Source organism: Hemitrygon akajei, chromosome 5 (assembly GCF_048418815.1).
Source record: "Hemitrygon akajei chromosome 5, sHemAka1.3, whole genome shotgun sequence".
In the NCBI taxonomy this organism is placed as follows: domain Eukaryota; kingdom Metazoa; phylum Chordata; class Chondrichthyes; order Myliobatiformes; family Dasyatidae; genus Hemitrygon; species Hemitrygon akajei.
In genome coordinates this window covers 53,005,289-53,023,570 of record NC_133128.1, presented here as the reverse complement: position 1 = coordinate 53,023,570, position 18,282 = coordinate 53,005,289, and positions in this window count along the sequence as shown.

Sequence of the window (18,282 nt, the reverse complement as noted above, 5' to 3'; positions counted from 1 at the left end):
CCAATCTAAGCTAACCTCTTCCCTCGATGATTCCTCGACTTAATGGTCTAAAAAATCTCTCTCACATTTCACGAATGAACCTCTATGTTTGTTAATTTGCTTTAGTCAGTCACCCGTTAATTTCCGTTGAATAACCCTGCAGTCTCCTGATATCACTATAGCACATCGGCACTGTGGAGCAATGTCATAGCAAACTTATCTTTCAAGAAGAGAAAGCTAACAAGATCAGAACAGAATTGAAGGTTATTTAGATGGGTATCAGCTAAGATGATCAACTGATGTCAAACTGATAATATTCAGGCAGAAATCTTAACTTTGAAAGGCAATTTGTCTATAATTTAAGTTACTTGACCAAGGTAATCAAGGGCCTCTACTATTCTTGGAATTGTCCCCTGGCAAAGTTAACAGATTCAAGGAAAGAGCAGAAAAAATGCTCAAGGGAACTACTTTGAGATATTTTCTTAACACAAATCATTCAATATGCATTTAAATCTATAACATCAACTGATTAGTCAAACTTAACACAGATTTGCTGTGATGGAAATGCATTAATGTGATGTCAAGATTGGTCATTGGAGTTAATTCCACTTAATTAAGTCGAATTGAAATAATTATGTTCAGGGTAAGTTTTTAATGCTCTTCTGATGTATTGAAGTGGCTGCGTTGACGGGACTCTCACTTACCAAGTCTAATTACCAGTCTGCAAATTTGAATTTCAAGTAAGAGATAACCTGATTTTCAAAGCATTTTTTATTTTAAATATTTGCAGAATCAACGGAGAATCCTGAGCTTGTATTACGCCCATTGTCAGCTCCATAACCCTCTCCCTTGGACTCACAGAACAAATGGAGCAAAGATTCATGCTAAAGGTTTCTACAGAGATTTTAATGAAATAACCTTCTTGGCCTATTCACTGGATTGCTGCCTGTGCCATGTGTGAGTGAGGGTAAGAACAGGATGATTTGGCAGGTGAATGAATGGCTGAGGAACTGTTCAGGAGGATAGAGGTTCAGATTTATGGATCATTGGGATCTCTTCTGGGGAAGGAATGACCTGTCCAAAGAGGACATGTTGCACCTGGACCCAAGGGGGTCATTGGCTGGTGTTGTTTGGGTGGGTTTAAACTAATCTGGCAGAGGGATGGGAAGTGGGGTGACAGTGCTGAAGATGAGGTAGTTGGATTACAAACAGGCTATGTGTAGAGAGATTCCTAGCAAGCAGAGGCTGATGATAGGGCAAAACAGCAGTCAACAGGATGAGTTGCAATGCAAAAGGTGGACAAAATCGAAAAAGGCAAATACATTTGAAACTGCAAAGTCTACGGAATAAGGTTGATGAACCTGTAGCTCAGGTAGAGATTGGCAAGTATAACGTTGTAGGCATCACCAAATCATTGCTGAAAAAAAGATTACAGCTGAGAGCTTAATGTACAATGATACACAATGTATTGAAAGGACAAGCAGGAAGGCAGAGGGGTGGCATGGTTCTGTCAGTGATAAATGAAATTAAATCATTAGAAAGATGTGACATAGGGCTGGAAGATGTTGTATTGTTGTGGATAGAGTTAAGAAACAGCAAGGATAAAAAGACCAAGATGGGAGTTCTATACAAACCCCCAAACAGTAGTAACGATGTGGTCTACAAATTACAATGGAAGATAGAAAACGCATGCCAAAAGGGCAATATTACAATAGTCATGAGGAGTTTCAATATGCAAGTAGATTGGGAAAAATCAAGTTGGTACAGGAATCCAAAGGGAAAATTTTTAGAATGCCTGTGAGATGGCATTTTAGAGCACCTTGTGGTTAAGTCTACTAGACGATCGGCTATTCTGGTGTTGTGCAATGAACCAGATATTGATCAAAGAGCTTAAGAGAAAAGAATCCTTAGGGGAAAGTGATCATAGTAGGATTGAATTCACCCTGAAATTTGAGAGGAAGAAGCTAAGGTCAGATGCATCAGTATTGTAAAAGAGAGGCACGAGTAGATATCAGACTGTTGGAAAATGATGCTGGAGAGTTAGTAATGGGGACAAGGAAATGGTGGATGAACTGAATAAGTATTTTCTATCAGTATTCACAGCGGAGGTTCCAGGTGTCGGGGTCATGAAATGTGTGAAGTGACCATTACTAAAGAGAAGGTTCTTGGAAAACGGAAGCGTCTGAAAGTAGATGAGTCTCTTGGACCAGATGGTATGCACCCCAGGGTTCTGATAGAGATGGCTGAAGAGATCACGGAGACATTAGTAATGATCTTTCCAGAATCACTAGAGTCTGGAATGGTTCCAGAAGACTGAAACATTGCAAATGTCACTCCACTCTTCAAGAAGGGAGAGAGGCAGAAGGAAAATTATAGGACAGTCAGTTTGACCTCAGTGGTTGGGAAGATGTTGGAGTCGATAGTTAAGGATATGGTTTTGGGATACTTGGAGTCACATGATAAAATAGGCCACAGTCAACATGGTTTCCTCAAGGGAAAACCTTGCCTGACAAATCTGTTGGAATTCTTTAAAGAAATAACAAGCAGGATAGATGAAGGAGAATTGGTTGATGTTATGTACTTGGATTTTCAGAAGGCCTTTGACAAGGTGCCACACATGAGGCTGCTTACCAAGTTAAGGGCCCATGGTATTACAGGAAGGATTTTAGCATGGATAAAGCAATGGCTGATAGGCAGGAGGCAAAGACTTGGGAATAAAGGAAGCCTTTTCTAGTTGGCTGCTGGTGACTAGTAGTGTTCCACAGGGGTCTGTGTTGGGACTGATTCTTTTTATGTTATATGTCAATGATTTGGATGATGGAATTGATGGCTTTATTGCAAAGTTTGCAAACAATACAAAGATAGGTGGAGGGGCAGGTAGTTTGAGGAAATGGTGGGGGGGGCTACAGAGGACATACAGATTAGGAGAATGGGCAAAGATGTGGCCGATGGAATACAGTGTCAAGAATTGTATGGTCATGCACTTTGGTAGAAGAAATAAAATGGGAGACTTTTCTAAATGGAGAGGAAATACAAAATACTGAGATGCAAAGGGAAAATACTGAGATCCTTGTGCAGGATTCCTTGAAGGTTAACTTGTAGGTTGAGTCTGGTAAGGAAGGCAAATGCGATGTTAGCATTCATTTCAAGAGGACTAAAATATAAGGGCAAGGATGTAATATTGAGACTTCATAAAGCACTGGTGAGGCCTCACTTGGAGTATTGAGAGTAGTTTTGGGCCCCTTATCTTAGAAAGGATGTGCTGAAACTGGAGAGGGTTCAAAGGAGGTTCACAAAAATGATCCCTGGATTAAACAGCTTGTCATGTGAAGACCGTTTGATGGCTCTGGGCCTGTATTCACTGGAATTTATAAGAATGAGAGGTGATCTAATTGAAACCTATCGAATAGTGAAAGGCCTTGATAGAGTGGATTGGAGAGGATGTATCCTATGGTGGGAGTGTCTAAGACCAGAGGACACAGCCTCAAAATAGAGGAGTGTCATTTTAGAACAGAGATGAGGAGGAATTTCTTTAGCCAGAGAATGGTGAACTTGTGGAATATGTTGCCACAGGCATCTGTAGAGACCAAGTTTTTATGTACATTTAAGGCAGATATTGTTAGATTCTTGATTGGTGGGGGTATGAAAGGATACTGGCGGAAGGCAGGGAAATTGGGTTGAGGGGAAAGCTGGATCAGCCATGATGAAATGGCAAAGCAGACTTGATGGGCCAAATGGCCTCATTCTGCTCCTGTATCTTATGGTCTAAGAAGCCAGAATAAGAATCTATTCCATCTATTCTATTCACCATCTATTCCAGCAGACTCAGGAGGAAAGCAATCAACATAACCAGAGACACCACACACCCCGGCCACTCCCTGTTTGACCTGCTACCGTCCAGCAAAAGTTTCAGGACACTAAAAGCCAGAGCAAATAGACTGAGGAATAGCTTCTACCCAGAGCTGTGGCCTCCATCACACCACTCCCACAGAACAATGACTGAAACTGTGAGCACACACAAGAACTCAAATACTTGCACTAACGGCACTTTGTGCATTACTGTGACATTCTGGTGCTGCTGTAACTTATTTTCTGCTACTTATCTATTTAATACTGCTTTTCTATTACTATCTTGTTTTTATCTACCGCTTTGTTTAATTGCCTGAGAGGAAGCCAAACAGAGTTTCATTGTCTCTATGTATATTGGCAATAAAGATCATTCATTTGTTCATTCAGAAGGTGAGAGAGGAAAAGGACTATAAGCTATAAGGTGATGGGCGATACCAGGTGAGGGGGAAGCTAAGTGGGCGGGAGAGGGAGAATGAAGTCAGAAGCTGGGAGGTGATAGGTGAAAAAGGTAAAGGGCTGAAAAAAATGAATGACATGCTGCAATGGGAATGCCTATTGGAATTAAAATGCAGATGGAGTGAAGATGCTTGACAAAGCAGTCCCTCAATCTACATCAGTCTCACAAATGTAGAGGAGACCACATGGGGAGCATGTAGATGACCCTGACAGACTTGCAGATGAACTGTTGCCTCAGCTGGAAGTATTGTTTGGGGCCCTGAATGGAGGTGAGGGAGGATGTGTTTGGCCAAGTGTAACACTCCCTTCCAATTATATTTACATCTGCGACACTGCACATGCTCTTGATCTCTTAAACAACTTTTAATTCCCTAGCTCTGGTTGCCTCATTTTCACCATGGATGTCCAGTCCCTATACACCTTAAGCCCCATCTAGAGCTTTAAAGCTCTCTGCTTCTTTCGACAACAGACCCAACCAGTTCCTCCTCCATCTGGCTAAACTGGTTCTCACCCTCAACAATTTCTCCTTTGGCACCTCCCACTTTTCTCCAAACCCAAGGATCTCTCCTAGGCCTGACGCATTGATGCAGTCATGATGAAGGCATGTCAGTGCTTATTTCATTAGGAGTTTGAGGAGATTTGGTATGTCACCAAAGACTCCAGTAAATTTCTACAGATGTACTGTTGGGAACATTTTGAATGGTTCCATCACCATCTGGTGAGTAGAGTCCTACGCACAGGATCAGAAGGGGCTTCTGAGGGTTACAGACTCGGCCCGCTCCATCACAGGCAGGAGCCTCACCACCACTGAGTACATCTTCAAAACATGGTGCCTCAAGAAGATGGTATTCATCATTAAGGGCCCTCACAGTCCTGGACGTGCACTCTGCTCATTGCTACCGTATTCATCATTAAGGGCCCTCACCGTCCTGGGCGTGCACTCTGCTCATTGCTACCGTATTTATCATTAGGGGCCCTCACCGTCCTGGGCGTGCACTCTGTTCATTGCTACCATATTCATCATTAGGGGCCCTCACCGTCCTGGGCGTGCACTCTGCTCATTGCTACCGTATTCATCATTAGGGGCCCTCACCGTCCTGGGCGTGCACTCTGCTCATTACTACCATCAGGGCGGAGGTACAGGAGCCTGAAGGCCCCCAGCTTCTGCCTCTACCATCATATTTTGAACATCCATGAACACTACCTCCTTAATCTTCTTTTGTGCTTTTTTTTTGTTGTTGGAACTTAGTAATTTGTTACTCCTGTATTGTACTGCCGCAACAAACCAACAAATTTAACAACTAATGTCAGGGACAATAAACCTGATTCTGGAAAGATTATCTTCTTATCTGCACAGCTGCCACTTAAGAATAGGGTTTGCACTCACTCAATTTTTTTTTCTTAATAACACACAGCTAAAAACATGTTTGACAGTAAAGCTAAAATGTTCTACTTTGTGAACAATGAAAAGTGATTGTAGATTTTACAATTGATTTATAATAATGCTCACTTCATTTTCTATCCTTTAAAAGTAATTTAATATAAAATGACACAATTACTGTCAACCAATATTTCATTTGTTATGGAAAGATGTGAAAGTGGCTATTGATTGTTAAGTTTCCTGCAAGCAAAGTTATCTTTTCACATTGCATTATACCATGAGTCAAATTGACAGTAATTTCAACATATTTAATACATGTAGCTGAGGGAAAATGACCAGCTTTTCAATATTAATATCAAGGAAGAAAGTTCCATTGAGAAATGCATTAATGCAAATAACATCATAGTGAAAACTTGGTGATTTAGTAATTAGCACCCCATTTCCAGGCAGTATACACTCCATCTACTACCATCCATTGATCCCATGCCTCTTGCCTTTCTCAATGAGCCTGCCATGGGGATCCTTGTCGAAAGCCTTACTAGAATCCATACATACCACATCCACTGCTGTATCTTCTTCAATTTGTTTTGTCCTCAAAAATGTAAATAAGGCATGTGAAGTATGACCTGACCCTCACAAAGTCCAGCAGATTATGTCTCTCCAAATGGTCCTAAATTCTGTCTTCTAAGAATTCCCTCCAAAAGATTTCTCACTCACTGGATTATAATTCCCAGAATTATCCCTATAATCTTTCCTGAACTAAAGGAGTAACATTTGCCACCCTCCAATCTTCAGGTATTGCTCCTGTTACCAGTGAGGCCGCAAAGATCGTCACCAAAAGCAGTCATCTCTTCTCTTGCTTTCCATAGTAATCTAGGGTATATACCATCCATTCCCTGCCACTTGTCTATCAAAGATTCAAAGTACATTTATGATGTTTTTCAGAAGTTCAGTACATCTTCTTCCTTAATCTGAACATGTTCCAGCACATTAGCCTGTTTTACATTGACCTCATGTTCATGAACACTGAAGTAAAGTATTCTTTAAGGAGCTTTCCTATCTCCTCCAATTCCAGGCAAGCATTCCCTCTTATCTCTGATTGGTCCCACTTCACATCCTCCTGTTCCTCATACAGAATTCCTTAGGGTTTTCCTTAATTCTACTTGCAAAGGCATTCTTATGCCCCGTTTTAGTTCTTCCAAGTCCCTCTTGCCAACCATAGTTCCTTCACCTTATCATCCTTTAACAGTCTTGAATGGGACAAAAAATCCAGAACTCCATACAATTATTTCCTAAACCACCTTCACATATCTGTTGTACGTTTTCCTAAGAAAATCTGCTCTCAACTTATGCTTCCAAATTCTATCTCAATAGCATAATAGTCTGTCCTACCTCTATTAAATACTTTCCCATACCATCTGCTCCTATCCTTGTCCATAGCTATGCTAAAGATCAGGAGGCTGTTGTCACCACCTCTGAAATGCTCACCCACCAAGAGATCTGACACCAGACCAGGTTCATTACCTAGTACTAAATCCAATATGGCCTCTCCTCTGGTCTGCCTGTCCACATTTTGGATCAGGAATCCTTCCTGGACACATGCAACAAATTCTGCCCAGTCTAAACTTCTTGCACTACAGGGGTGACATACAGTATCAGGAAAATTGAAGTCAACCGTGACAACCCTGATATTTTTGCAACTTTCCAAAATCTGCCTACTAATCTCCTCCTCAGACTGTTGCTATTGATGGGCCTATAGAATACTCCCAATAGAGTGATTGCTCCCTTCCTGTTTCTGACTTCCACGTACTCAGAAGACAATGCCTGCAAGACATTCTCCCTTTCTGCAGCTTATGGATGTGTGATGCTAACTTTGATTAACAATACTGTCTTTTACCTCTCTCCCTCCCTCCTTGTGGAATAAGGTAGAACTTAGTTCCATCTTGTGGAATAAAAATATCCAGAACCCCATGCAAGTATTCATGGATCTGTACATGGAACTATGATGCAAGTTTTATTCCACAAGGTGAAACTATGTTCTTCCTTGTTCCTAATGCTTCCTGCATTAAAGTAAGTACATTTCAACTAAACAACTGACTGGATTTATGTCCTATCTATTGCTTATCCTTCTCCACAGTCTCTCTGCACACTGCATCTACCTTTACACTGACTACACAAGCTCTACAAAACCTCTCTGCAAAGACGTTAGTTGCTCTCAAGTTCAGGTATAACATATCCCTTTTGTGCAGGCTATACCTTCTCTAGAAGATGTCCCAGTGATTCACAAATCTGAACCCTGCCCCAATTCTTCAGCCACACATTCATCAGCTATATCATTCTATTCTTACCCTCGTAGGCAAGAATCCAGAGATTACTACCATTGAGGTCCTGCTGTTTCGCTTCCTTCCTAGTTCCCTATATTTGTTATTTAGGACCTCAATCCTTTTCCTAGCTATATCATTGGCACTAATATGTGCCACAGCTTCAGGCTGCTCACCCTCCCATTTAAGAAAGTTGAGTTTATCTGAGACATTCCTGACTATGGCACTTGGGAGGCATCATACCATCCACAGAATCTCCTGCCTGTTCTAACTATTGAATCCCCTATCGCCACCACTCCTCTTCTTCCCCTTTCCTTCTGAGTCAGGGACAGAGCCAGACAGTGCCAGAAACCTGTTCACTGTGCTCTTCGCTAGTAGGTTGACCACCCCACCCCCCCCCCCACCCACACCACCACCAAAGTATTCTCATTATTGAGGTGAACAGCCACAAGGGTATTCTGCTGTTTGTCTCTACCTCTCCTATTAGTCACACAGCTACCTGCCTCCTGCAACTTAGGAGTGACTATCAGCCTCTCAAATGAACCGAAGTATATTCAGCTCTAGTTCCATAGCACAGTCTACAAGGAGCCGCAGCCAATTTACCTCTCACCAGGGGCACTAGGGATCTCCCAGACTTCCCACATCATACAAGGTGAGCACGTTCTCACTGTTAGACCTATGCAATTATAAAGAAAGAGAAACACAACAGAAACCTCAACCTAGTCTCTGCCTCTTTTTGTCAAACCTCTTGAGCCAAAACCTCAGTTTCCCCATTCACATAATGGGCCAGTCACATTATGGCCACTTTACTTAAACCTAACTTATTTTTATTGATAAAAACACAAAATGCTGGCAGAACTCAGCAGGCCAGACAGCATCTATGGGAGGAGGTAGTGATGACGTTTCGGGCCGAAACCCTGCCTTATTTTTATTGATGCCTAATTACCCAATCAATCTGAAACGAAACAGAAAATCCTGATGGATACAGGTTTTTCAAAAATCTCCGGCTTCTCACAGCAAGAAATAGCTCCTGCTATCCCAAAACTGAATGAAAAGAGAAATACCGTCTCTGATATATTTGTGAGTCTTTGGAAATTGCTATCCCAAGAGCTGAGGAGGGTGAGCCATTGAACATATTCAAGGCTGAGATAGATTTTTGATGTGTAGAGAAGTTGAAGTCAGGGGAATCAAACAAGAAAATTGAGCTCATTTAAAATCACATCAGCTATGACCCTGTTGAACAGAGGAGCAGGACCAAAGGTTTTATGGATAACTCATGCTCTTTTATTTATTCTTATGTTCCTACTCAACAGAGTTTTGCTTGATGATTGCCAGTATAGCTCTGTAGTAGCGTAGGCTTCCGTTTGTCTCAATAGACCATAGATTTGCGCCCTAGAAAGTTTCCAGGGCACAAGCCCGGGCAAGGTGGGGTTTTTTTTATGGAAGACCAGCAGTTGCCCAAGCTGCAAGTCTCCCCTCTCCATGCCACCGATGTTGTCCAAGGGAAGGGCATTAGGACCCATACAGCTTGGCACTGGTGTTGTCACAGAGCAATGTGTGGTTAAGTGCCTTGTTCAAGGACACACACACAGCCTCAGCCAAGGCTCAAACTAGCAACCTTCATATCACTAGACGAACGCCTTAGCCACTTGGCCACGTGCCAACACAGCACTGTACTGACACCTTCATAACCATGCCACTATGATTGTTCATCTTTTCTTCACACTCCCTTAAGTTGCAGCCTGTCTCACACTCAACAAAACACCCTCTACTTACGTCTCTATCCTTACCTTCCTTCTTTGGTACAATTTTCTCTTATTTTTTGACTCGACTTCAATCTTTCAGTCCTGTCTCTCACTCATTATCACTTCAAAGGTTCATTTGTTATCAAGGTATAAAACTGAAATTCTTCTCCAGATAGCCACAAAACCAAGAAAGAAAAAGAATAGCAACACGATCATTGGCACCCAAATTCCGCCTCCCCCACACACAAAAAAAACAAATAAAATGGAACAGGCACATTGACCCCCCAAATCCCCCTTCCCCACACAAAATAAATGAGAAAGATTGGTCGAAAAACAGAGAATATTAAAAAAAAATGACTGAGAGAAAGTGCATTATCCATAGTCCATGTTCGTATCCATATCCAAAACACAGAAAAAAGAAACCTCGGGCACAGTGGCAGGCCACACAGTATCCCCTCTCCAGTAGCAGAGTGAACCCACCAGCAAACAAAAGACAAGCACCCGGCGCTCATCCTCTGCATTTGCCTCATTGTTTCAATCTTACTTGTTGCTTTAATCGGCAAAGCGGAGTTGAACATTGGCTTGTGCCCCCCCCCCCCCCACAGCTTCATGCTCGCTGCCTCTGTCTCCTGGATTCCTCTCAGAAACCGCAGAGTGCTGGATCACCCAATCTCCAAACCTTACAGAATCACCTTCAAGATGCAAAACAGACATAAAAAACATAAAAGAAGTGCAACAAATAGTTCTGTGGTCAATCCAGAAGATGTCATCTGTGGGAGTGCCATCTTGATAGTAATCACTTATCACTTGCTCTATCTCATCTCTCTCTGGCTTTATCAGCAAATATCTTTCCTTCTGATCTCTGTATCTCTCTCCCATTAAGCTTTGTTTTACAAATTGGTAAACCGGGTCATTATTACCATATGTACTGAGCTCCAAGGTAAAACCATAACAGATTGCAGAACAGAGAAAGTGCAGTTCAGGTAGACAATAAGGGGTTACACCTGAACCCGTCAGCAATGGATGGAATTTTGGAAGCAATTCAGAGGGTGCTGAATTTCCTCATTGCGAAGAGGAAGTGTGGCACAACCATGGCCAACAAGAGAAGTCAAAACCAACATAAAAGTCAAAGAGGGCATAAAATAGAGCACAAGTTAGTGGGAAGTTGGAGGATTGGGAAGCTTTTAAAACCAACAGGTCAACTAAAATAAAGGTAAAGATGGAGTATTAAAGTAAGTTAGCCATTAATATTAAAGAGCATACCAAAAGCTTCTTCAGATATATAAAGTGTAAAAGAGAGGTGAGAGTCAATATCAGATTGCTGGAAAATGACGTTGCAGCAGTAGTAATGGGGGACAAGGAAATGGCGGATGAACTGATAAGTATTTTGCATCAGTCTTCACTGTGGAAGACACTAGCAGTATGGTGGAAGTTCAAGAGTGTCAGCAGGCAGAAGTGTATTAAGTTGCCATTACCAGGGAGAGGTTTCTTGGGAAAATGAAAGGTCTAAAGGTAGATAAATCATCTAAATCAGATTGCGTACACCTCAGTGTGCTAAGAGAGGTGGCTGAAGAGGTTGTGGAGGCATTAGTAATCATCTTTCAAGAATCACTAGATTCTGGAATGGTTCTGGAAGACCAGAAAATTACAAATGACATTTCACTCTTCATGAACAGAGAGGAGCAGAAGAAATTATAGTTACTCTGATCTCAGTGGCTAGGAAGATGTTGAAGTCGAATGTTAAGGATGTAGTGTTGGAGTACTGGGAGGCATATGATAAAATAGTCAGCATGGTTTTCTCAAGGAAAAATCTTGCCTGACAAATCTGTTGGAATCCTTTGAAGAAATAATAAGCAGGGTAGACAAAGGAGAATGGTTAATGTTGTGTACTTGGATTTTCAGAAGGCCTTTGACAAGGTGCCACACATGAAGTTGCTTAACAAGTTAAGAGCCCATAGTATTACAGGGAAGATTCTAGTATGGATAAAGCAGTGGTTGACTGGCAGGAGGCAAAGAGTGGGAGTAAAGGGTGCCTTTTCTGGTTGGCTACCTGTAGTTAGTGGTGTTTCACGGGGGTCTGTGTTGGGGCTGATCCTTTTTACGTTATATGTTGATGATTTGGGTAATAGAATTGATGGTTTTGTTGCAAAGTTGTAAGACAATATGAAGATAGGCAGAGGGACAGGTAGTTTTGAGGAAGTAGAAAGGCTACAGAAGGACTTAGATAGATTAGGAGAATGGGCAAAGTGCAGATGGAGTACAATGTTGTTGTGTGTGTGGTCATGCAGTTTGGTGGAAATGAAAGTGTTGACTATTTTCTAAATGGAGGGAAAACACAAAATACTGAGTTGCAAAGGGTCTTGGGAGTCCTTGTGCAGAATTCCCATAAGGTTAATTTGCAGGCTCAGTCTGTGGTGAAGAAGGTAAATGCAATGTTAGCATTCATTTCGAGAGGACTAGAATATAAAAGCAAGGATATAATATTGAGACTTTATAAACCACTGGTGAGGCCTTACTTAGAGTATTGAGAGCAGTTTTGGGCCTTTTATCTTAGAATGGACATGCTGCAACTAAAGAGGATTGAGAGGAGGATCAGGAAAATGATTCCTGCTTGAAGGCTTATCGTATGAAGAGCATTTGATGGCTCTGGGCCTGTATTCACTGGAATAGAGGAATTAAGGTGACCTCATTGAAACTTATCAAATGGTGAAAGGCCTTGATAGAGTGAATGTGGGGAGGATGTTTCCCATGGCTGGAGAGTCTAAGACCAGAGGACATAGCCTCAGAATAGAGGGGCGACATTTTAGAACAAGGATGAGGAGGAATTTCTTTAACCAGTGAGTGGTGAATCTATGGAATTCATTCCCACTTGCAGCTGTGGATGCCAAGTCTTTATGTATATTCAAGCAGAGGTTGATAGATTCTTGATTGGTCAGTGCATGAAGGGTTACGGGGAGAAGGCAGGAGATTGGGGCTGAGAAGAAAAAAGCATCAGCCATGATGAAATTGCGGAGCAGACTTGATGGGCCAAATGGTCTAATTCTGCTCACAATATCAGACTTCACCACAGATTGGCAACCACTGGAAGTAGGCATCATGGCGGGGTGCACCATCTCCCCATTGGCCTTCACTATGGCAATGGAGCTCATAATGGGTTGTGGTTGAAAACGGCTTCAGTTTGGTCAAAGGTTACCACCAATACGAGCCTATATAGACGATATAACAATACTGACGACAACTGTCCCCTGAACCAAGAGATTTATGCAAAAGCTTCATCAAAACACCACATGGGTGAGGATGAAGATCAAGCCCAGCAAGTGCAGAAGCATCTCCATTGTCAAAGGTCAAGTCATGGATCAAAGATTTCATATTTATGGAACACCTGTCCCAACTGTTTCAGCAATGCCAGTGAAGAGTTTGGGTTGATGGTATGATGCTAAGCTCAAGGACACCGAGCAGTTTAAACAACTCAAAAAGGAAACCATCATGTACATAGCTCACATCAACAAGACCTTGCTGCCAGGAAAACTCAAGCTGTGGTGCTTCCAGTTGGGCATACTCCCAAGACTCATGTGGCCTTTAACAGTGTACGAAATCCCCATCAACAAGGTGGAAAAGCTCGAAAGAGTGATCAGCACAAATGTGAAACAGTGGCTTGGACTTACACGATGCTTAACTCCCGTTGGACTGTACGGGATCGGCAAATTGGAATTACCAATTACAAGTCTTGTGGAAGAATACAAATGCACCAAAGCAAGGTTGGTCATGACCCTCACTGAATCTGAAGATACTGTTATTCGAACAGCGACCTCCGTGTGGCAACAGGAAGGAATTGGACCCCATCTGAAGCCATTCAGAGTGCTAGGTCTGCTCTTCACTTCAGGGATGTGGTTGGCCAAGTCCAACTTGGGAGAGCCGGTCTCGGGCTCGTCCCAAAGGCTCCTCAATGGCACAAGGCAATATCAGTGCAAAAGAGACAGCTCGTGGTGGAGGAGGTGAGGAGACAGGAGGAGGCAGAGCTATTTCAATGGCCAAGCAGGGCCAATGGACTAGTTGGGAGAGCCTGGAAAAGAGGAAACTCAGCTGGCATGACATCTGGGAGACGGAGGGATCTCGGCTAAGTTTTGTCATCAGAGCCACTTATGACCTCCTACCCACACCCCAGAACCTGAACCAGTGGTGGGGAGAAGACCCCACTCACTCTCTTTGTCAAGCACCTGGATCACTAAGGCACATTTTAACAGGTTGCACCATGAGCCTCAGCCAGGGGCGGTATACCTGGCAGCATAACCAAGTTCTCAGACAGCTGGCATCAATCTTGGAATAGAGGCAAATGCTCTCCCACAAATTTCGGCAGGAAATATCCACATTACACGATTTGTACCAGCAGGCCAACCTCCAGAGCACTAACATCAAAGGATATAAGCATTCTGCATGTTGCTCGGGATTGGAAAATGGACATGAACTTGGAGAAAAAGCTTGTGTTTCCCCTAGACATTTTGGCTACAACACTCCAGCCAGACATAGTCCTGTGGTCCACAACAGCCAAGCTGGCATATGTCGTGGAATAATCAGTACTATGGGAAGATGGTGTTGAAGAAGCTTATGAGAGGAAAAAGACCAAGTACTCTGAACTGGCAACTGAAGCTGCTCAGAACGGCTGGAAGACCAAGATTTTCCCTGTAGAAGTGGGATGCAGGGGATTCGTTGCTACATCTACGACCAGTCTATTGAAGAAGGTGGGCATGAGGGGTGTCTCCCTCCAACAAGCAATCAAGTCCTTGTCAAATACAGCAGAAGAAAGCAGCAATTGGATTTGGATTAAAAGGAAAGACAACAACTGGGCTGCAAGATGAAGACAGGAGAGTACGGAAATGAGGGGGGTGTATCTGGGACACCAGGTAGCGCCGTTGAGCCCTCTGGAGACGTTGTGGGCTTAACAATGAAATGTCAAAGAAGGAGGGTGCCCACCTGATGACCCCGATGATGTAGCTACCCTCCTCGTCACTACTTCAAGCCTACTGCCAACATCAAAAGTGCCGACTTTATCATTGGGATTGAAACATCAAGTCCTAGTAGCTCTACTACTATGCCTTGTAATCCTATGGTTTAATTCTCATACCGGATGGAGATGCATTGTGATACTCTCAATGGTGCTCCTGTAAAAATTGCTTAGAATGTGTGGGTGGGGGGAGGGAGGTGGACAAGCTTCTGTCCTTTCCTGTCTAAAGAGATGTTGTTGAGGGACCAGGTGAAACCATCCATTATGTGCACTCCCAGAAATCCAGTCGCTGCCTAAAATCTACAATCATTCCTTTACTCCTGTCCACAGTGAGACTCAAGTTGTTGTGCTCGCTCCACTATACCAGCACTCTACCTCCTCTCTGTATGCCATTTCATGGTCCTTCTTATTGTTATGGATTCAGCAACAATAAATATATGAGTGAGGCAGGGTTTTGATAACAAACAAAACATTTATTAAACACTGAAAAACAACCCCCCCAAAAGTAAACAAATCACTAACATAACCGGAAATCAGCTGCTGTGCGGCAGCTTAAACAGTTCTTAAAGCAATGTTGCAAAAACAGTTCTTCAAAGTAGTACTGCAAAAGTTCTAAATGCTTACAGTCCATTTAAGGGAGAGACTTTGTAAGATGATTTAAATTCTCTTTCACGTCGTGTTGTTGCAGTTCCCAGTTGAACTATACTTTTCCCACAGAGAATTTACGAAGATGGAAAATGAAACGGCTTAAAGGCACTGACCTTTCCTTTACAAAACTGTACTCAATCCTTTCTGCTATTCACAGGGATTAACACGAGCACAGTCAACGAATTCCTTCCAAATGAGGATCAAACAAGGTCAAACCTGTTTCACCGTCGAAATCGACTTTCCTCTATCTTTTAACTCCCGAACTCTGATCTTCACTAATTCTCAACTAGCAGTATTATAAAGAAACTGCTGGCAATGACCTTTTAAACTTTAGGCATTAAATAAAACTCCATCTTTCAACCACACTGCGTCATAATATTAAATCACGCAGTGGCATGAAGTCAACATGGCAAATCCAGCCACGAACTGCCCCTCCTCACAGGGAGGGGTCCTCCTTTTATACCCTGTAAAAAAAAACTGTCACATGACCTCTACTGGCGGGAAAATGACGTCACTCCACCATCACAAGACCATTACCTCAAGTCCACGATAGCTTCAACACCTGTCACGTGACAAGAACACCACTGTCATGTGTCACGGGTACGTAACACTTATATTCCAATTCATTGTTACTTGAGACATGGCTCACTATGTGGTACCAGCTGTTAACCTGTAGATTGCATTAGAGAAGAATCTGTCCACATTAGCAGATGCTTACAATCCTATGTGTTACACAAATAGTGAAGTAATGCATTTCTTTCAATAACTGCAACACTTACCTTGTTAAGACATAGGAGCAGACTTAGGCCACTTGTCCCATCAAGTTTGCTCCACCATTCCATTTATCATCTCTTTAAATCCCATCTTCCTGCCTTCTGCCTGTAACCTTTGACACCCTTACTGATCAAGAAACTATCAACCTGTTTTTAATATACCCAACAACTTAGCCACCCCAACACCTGTGACAATGAATTCTGTTGGTTCAGCACTCTCTGGCTAAAGTGATCCCTCCTCACCTGCATAACGTATGGAGATGTGTAATCTTTTGATGATCCATTAAATGTTCTAGCCTTACAATGACAACGTCATTGTTGTTTTCAAAAGGCAAAGCTTACTTTGTAAGATACCATAATGTAACTTACAGAAACTATTTTATTTTTCACTTAAAAACCATTATACTGCAAGTATTTGGAACTTTCTAATGAACCCCCTTAAAACAAGACAATTTTCAAACAGGTACATAATTAGTGTTCACTACTAGTCCTCTGATAAACTGCAACTTTATATTTCAAAGTAATTATCTAAATACCTAAATGTCACTATGTACAACCATGAAATTCATTTTCTTGCAGGCATAATCAATAATCCATAATAGAATCAATGAATGACTGCACCAACTTGGGCATTCAACCAGTGTGCAAAAGACAACAAACTGTGCAAATACAAAAAGAAAGAAACAATAATAATATTTTTTTTAAAACAACAGATATTGAGAAATGAGATGAAGAGTCCTTGAAAGTGAGTCCATAGGTTGTGGGAACATTTTAACGATGGGTTAAGTGAAGTTGTTCTGTTTGGTTCAAGAACATGGTGGTTGAGAAGTAATGACTGTTCCTGAACCTGCTGGTGAGGGTCCTGAGGCTCCTGTACTTTCTTCCTGAAGTGTTTAAGAGCTCACAATCCACTCTCAGATGCTGATACACACAATTTTATAGATTGCCCTTCACTTATAATAAATATCTCAGTTGATGAGTTTAAAAATAATATGATAATAAGTGTTTTAATTTTCCCAATATTAACTGGGACTGCCTTAGTGGAAAAAACTTACAGGTGACAGAAACATGCAGGAAAGATTTATTTAAACCAGTCTGGAAATGGTCCTACTAGGGAAGGGGCAGTACTGGGATCTAACCTTTGGACAAGTAGGCAAATGAAGGGAGCTTGAGCATACACTTCAAGTTTTGGTGTCAATATGGAGAAGATCAAGGACAGACTGAAAATGAAGGCCTTGAATCAGGGCCCTGAAATGCTGTTTTCAGTAAAATAAAACAAGACTCAGCAAATGGGAGCTTGGAGCATTCACTTGCAGTTAGGTCTACGGGCATTCGGCGGGAGACATTCAAAAAAGGATTGCCATTTTCTGATAATGGTGAAGGGCAAAGTCAGAGTTCAAGGTAAATGATTGTAAATTTTAGAGGTTTCATGTATTCTTTTTTGTAATCTCAAACAACTTCCCTGAAGGGATGAGGGCAGGTATTTTTACAATATTTAGTAAGTATTTAGACGAGCATCTAAAATACCAGTGCACAGAAGGCTATGGTTTGAGGGCTGGATGAGTATAATTAGGTAGTTCACAGTGAGCACATACATGGTGGGCTGCCAAGAAGAGTGTAGTGGAGGCTCCAAAATATAACACCATCCCACCTCACTAGTCCCTGCATTTTCTGTTTATTTACTGTACCTATATCCTGGGTATGGAAGGAGTACTTGGGATAGGTGTTGAATAAATAAAATGGAACATAAGAAAATCAAATTAGCCATTATGAACTAACTATATTTACTATTCTAATTTCACTTTGGTCGTATTGTGAAGTAACAATGAACAAAAGTTGCATGAAGTAATTATCCACAATTACTGGAAAAATAGAACTAATTTAAGGAAATGAATTTTTGGGGGGTTTAACAAGTTTCCTTTTTTTGATATTATACAGGTACTGTCACACATTTAACCACTTCCTGTTAATTTTTTCCTGGAACAGACTTCAGCTGTTTACATGATTGGAATAAGAACAATTATTTACCTATCAACAGTCAAATTTAATAGATAAATCCCTGTTATTTCAACAATGTAAACCATTTATAATCCACAACATTTAGAAGACTATGTAAATAGGTTAAGGA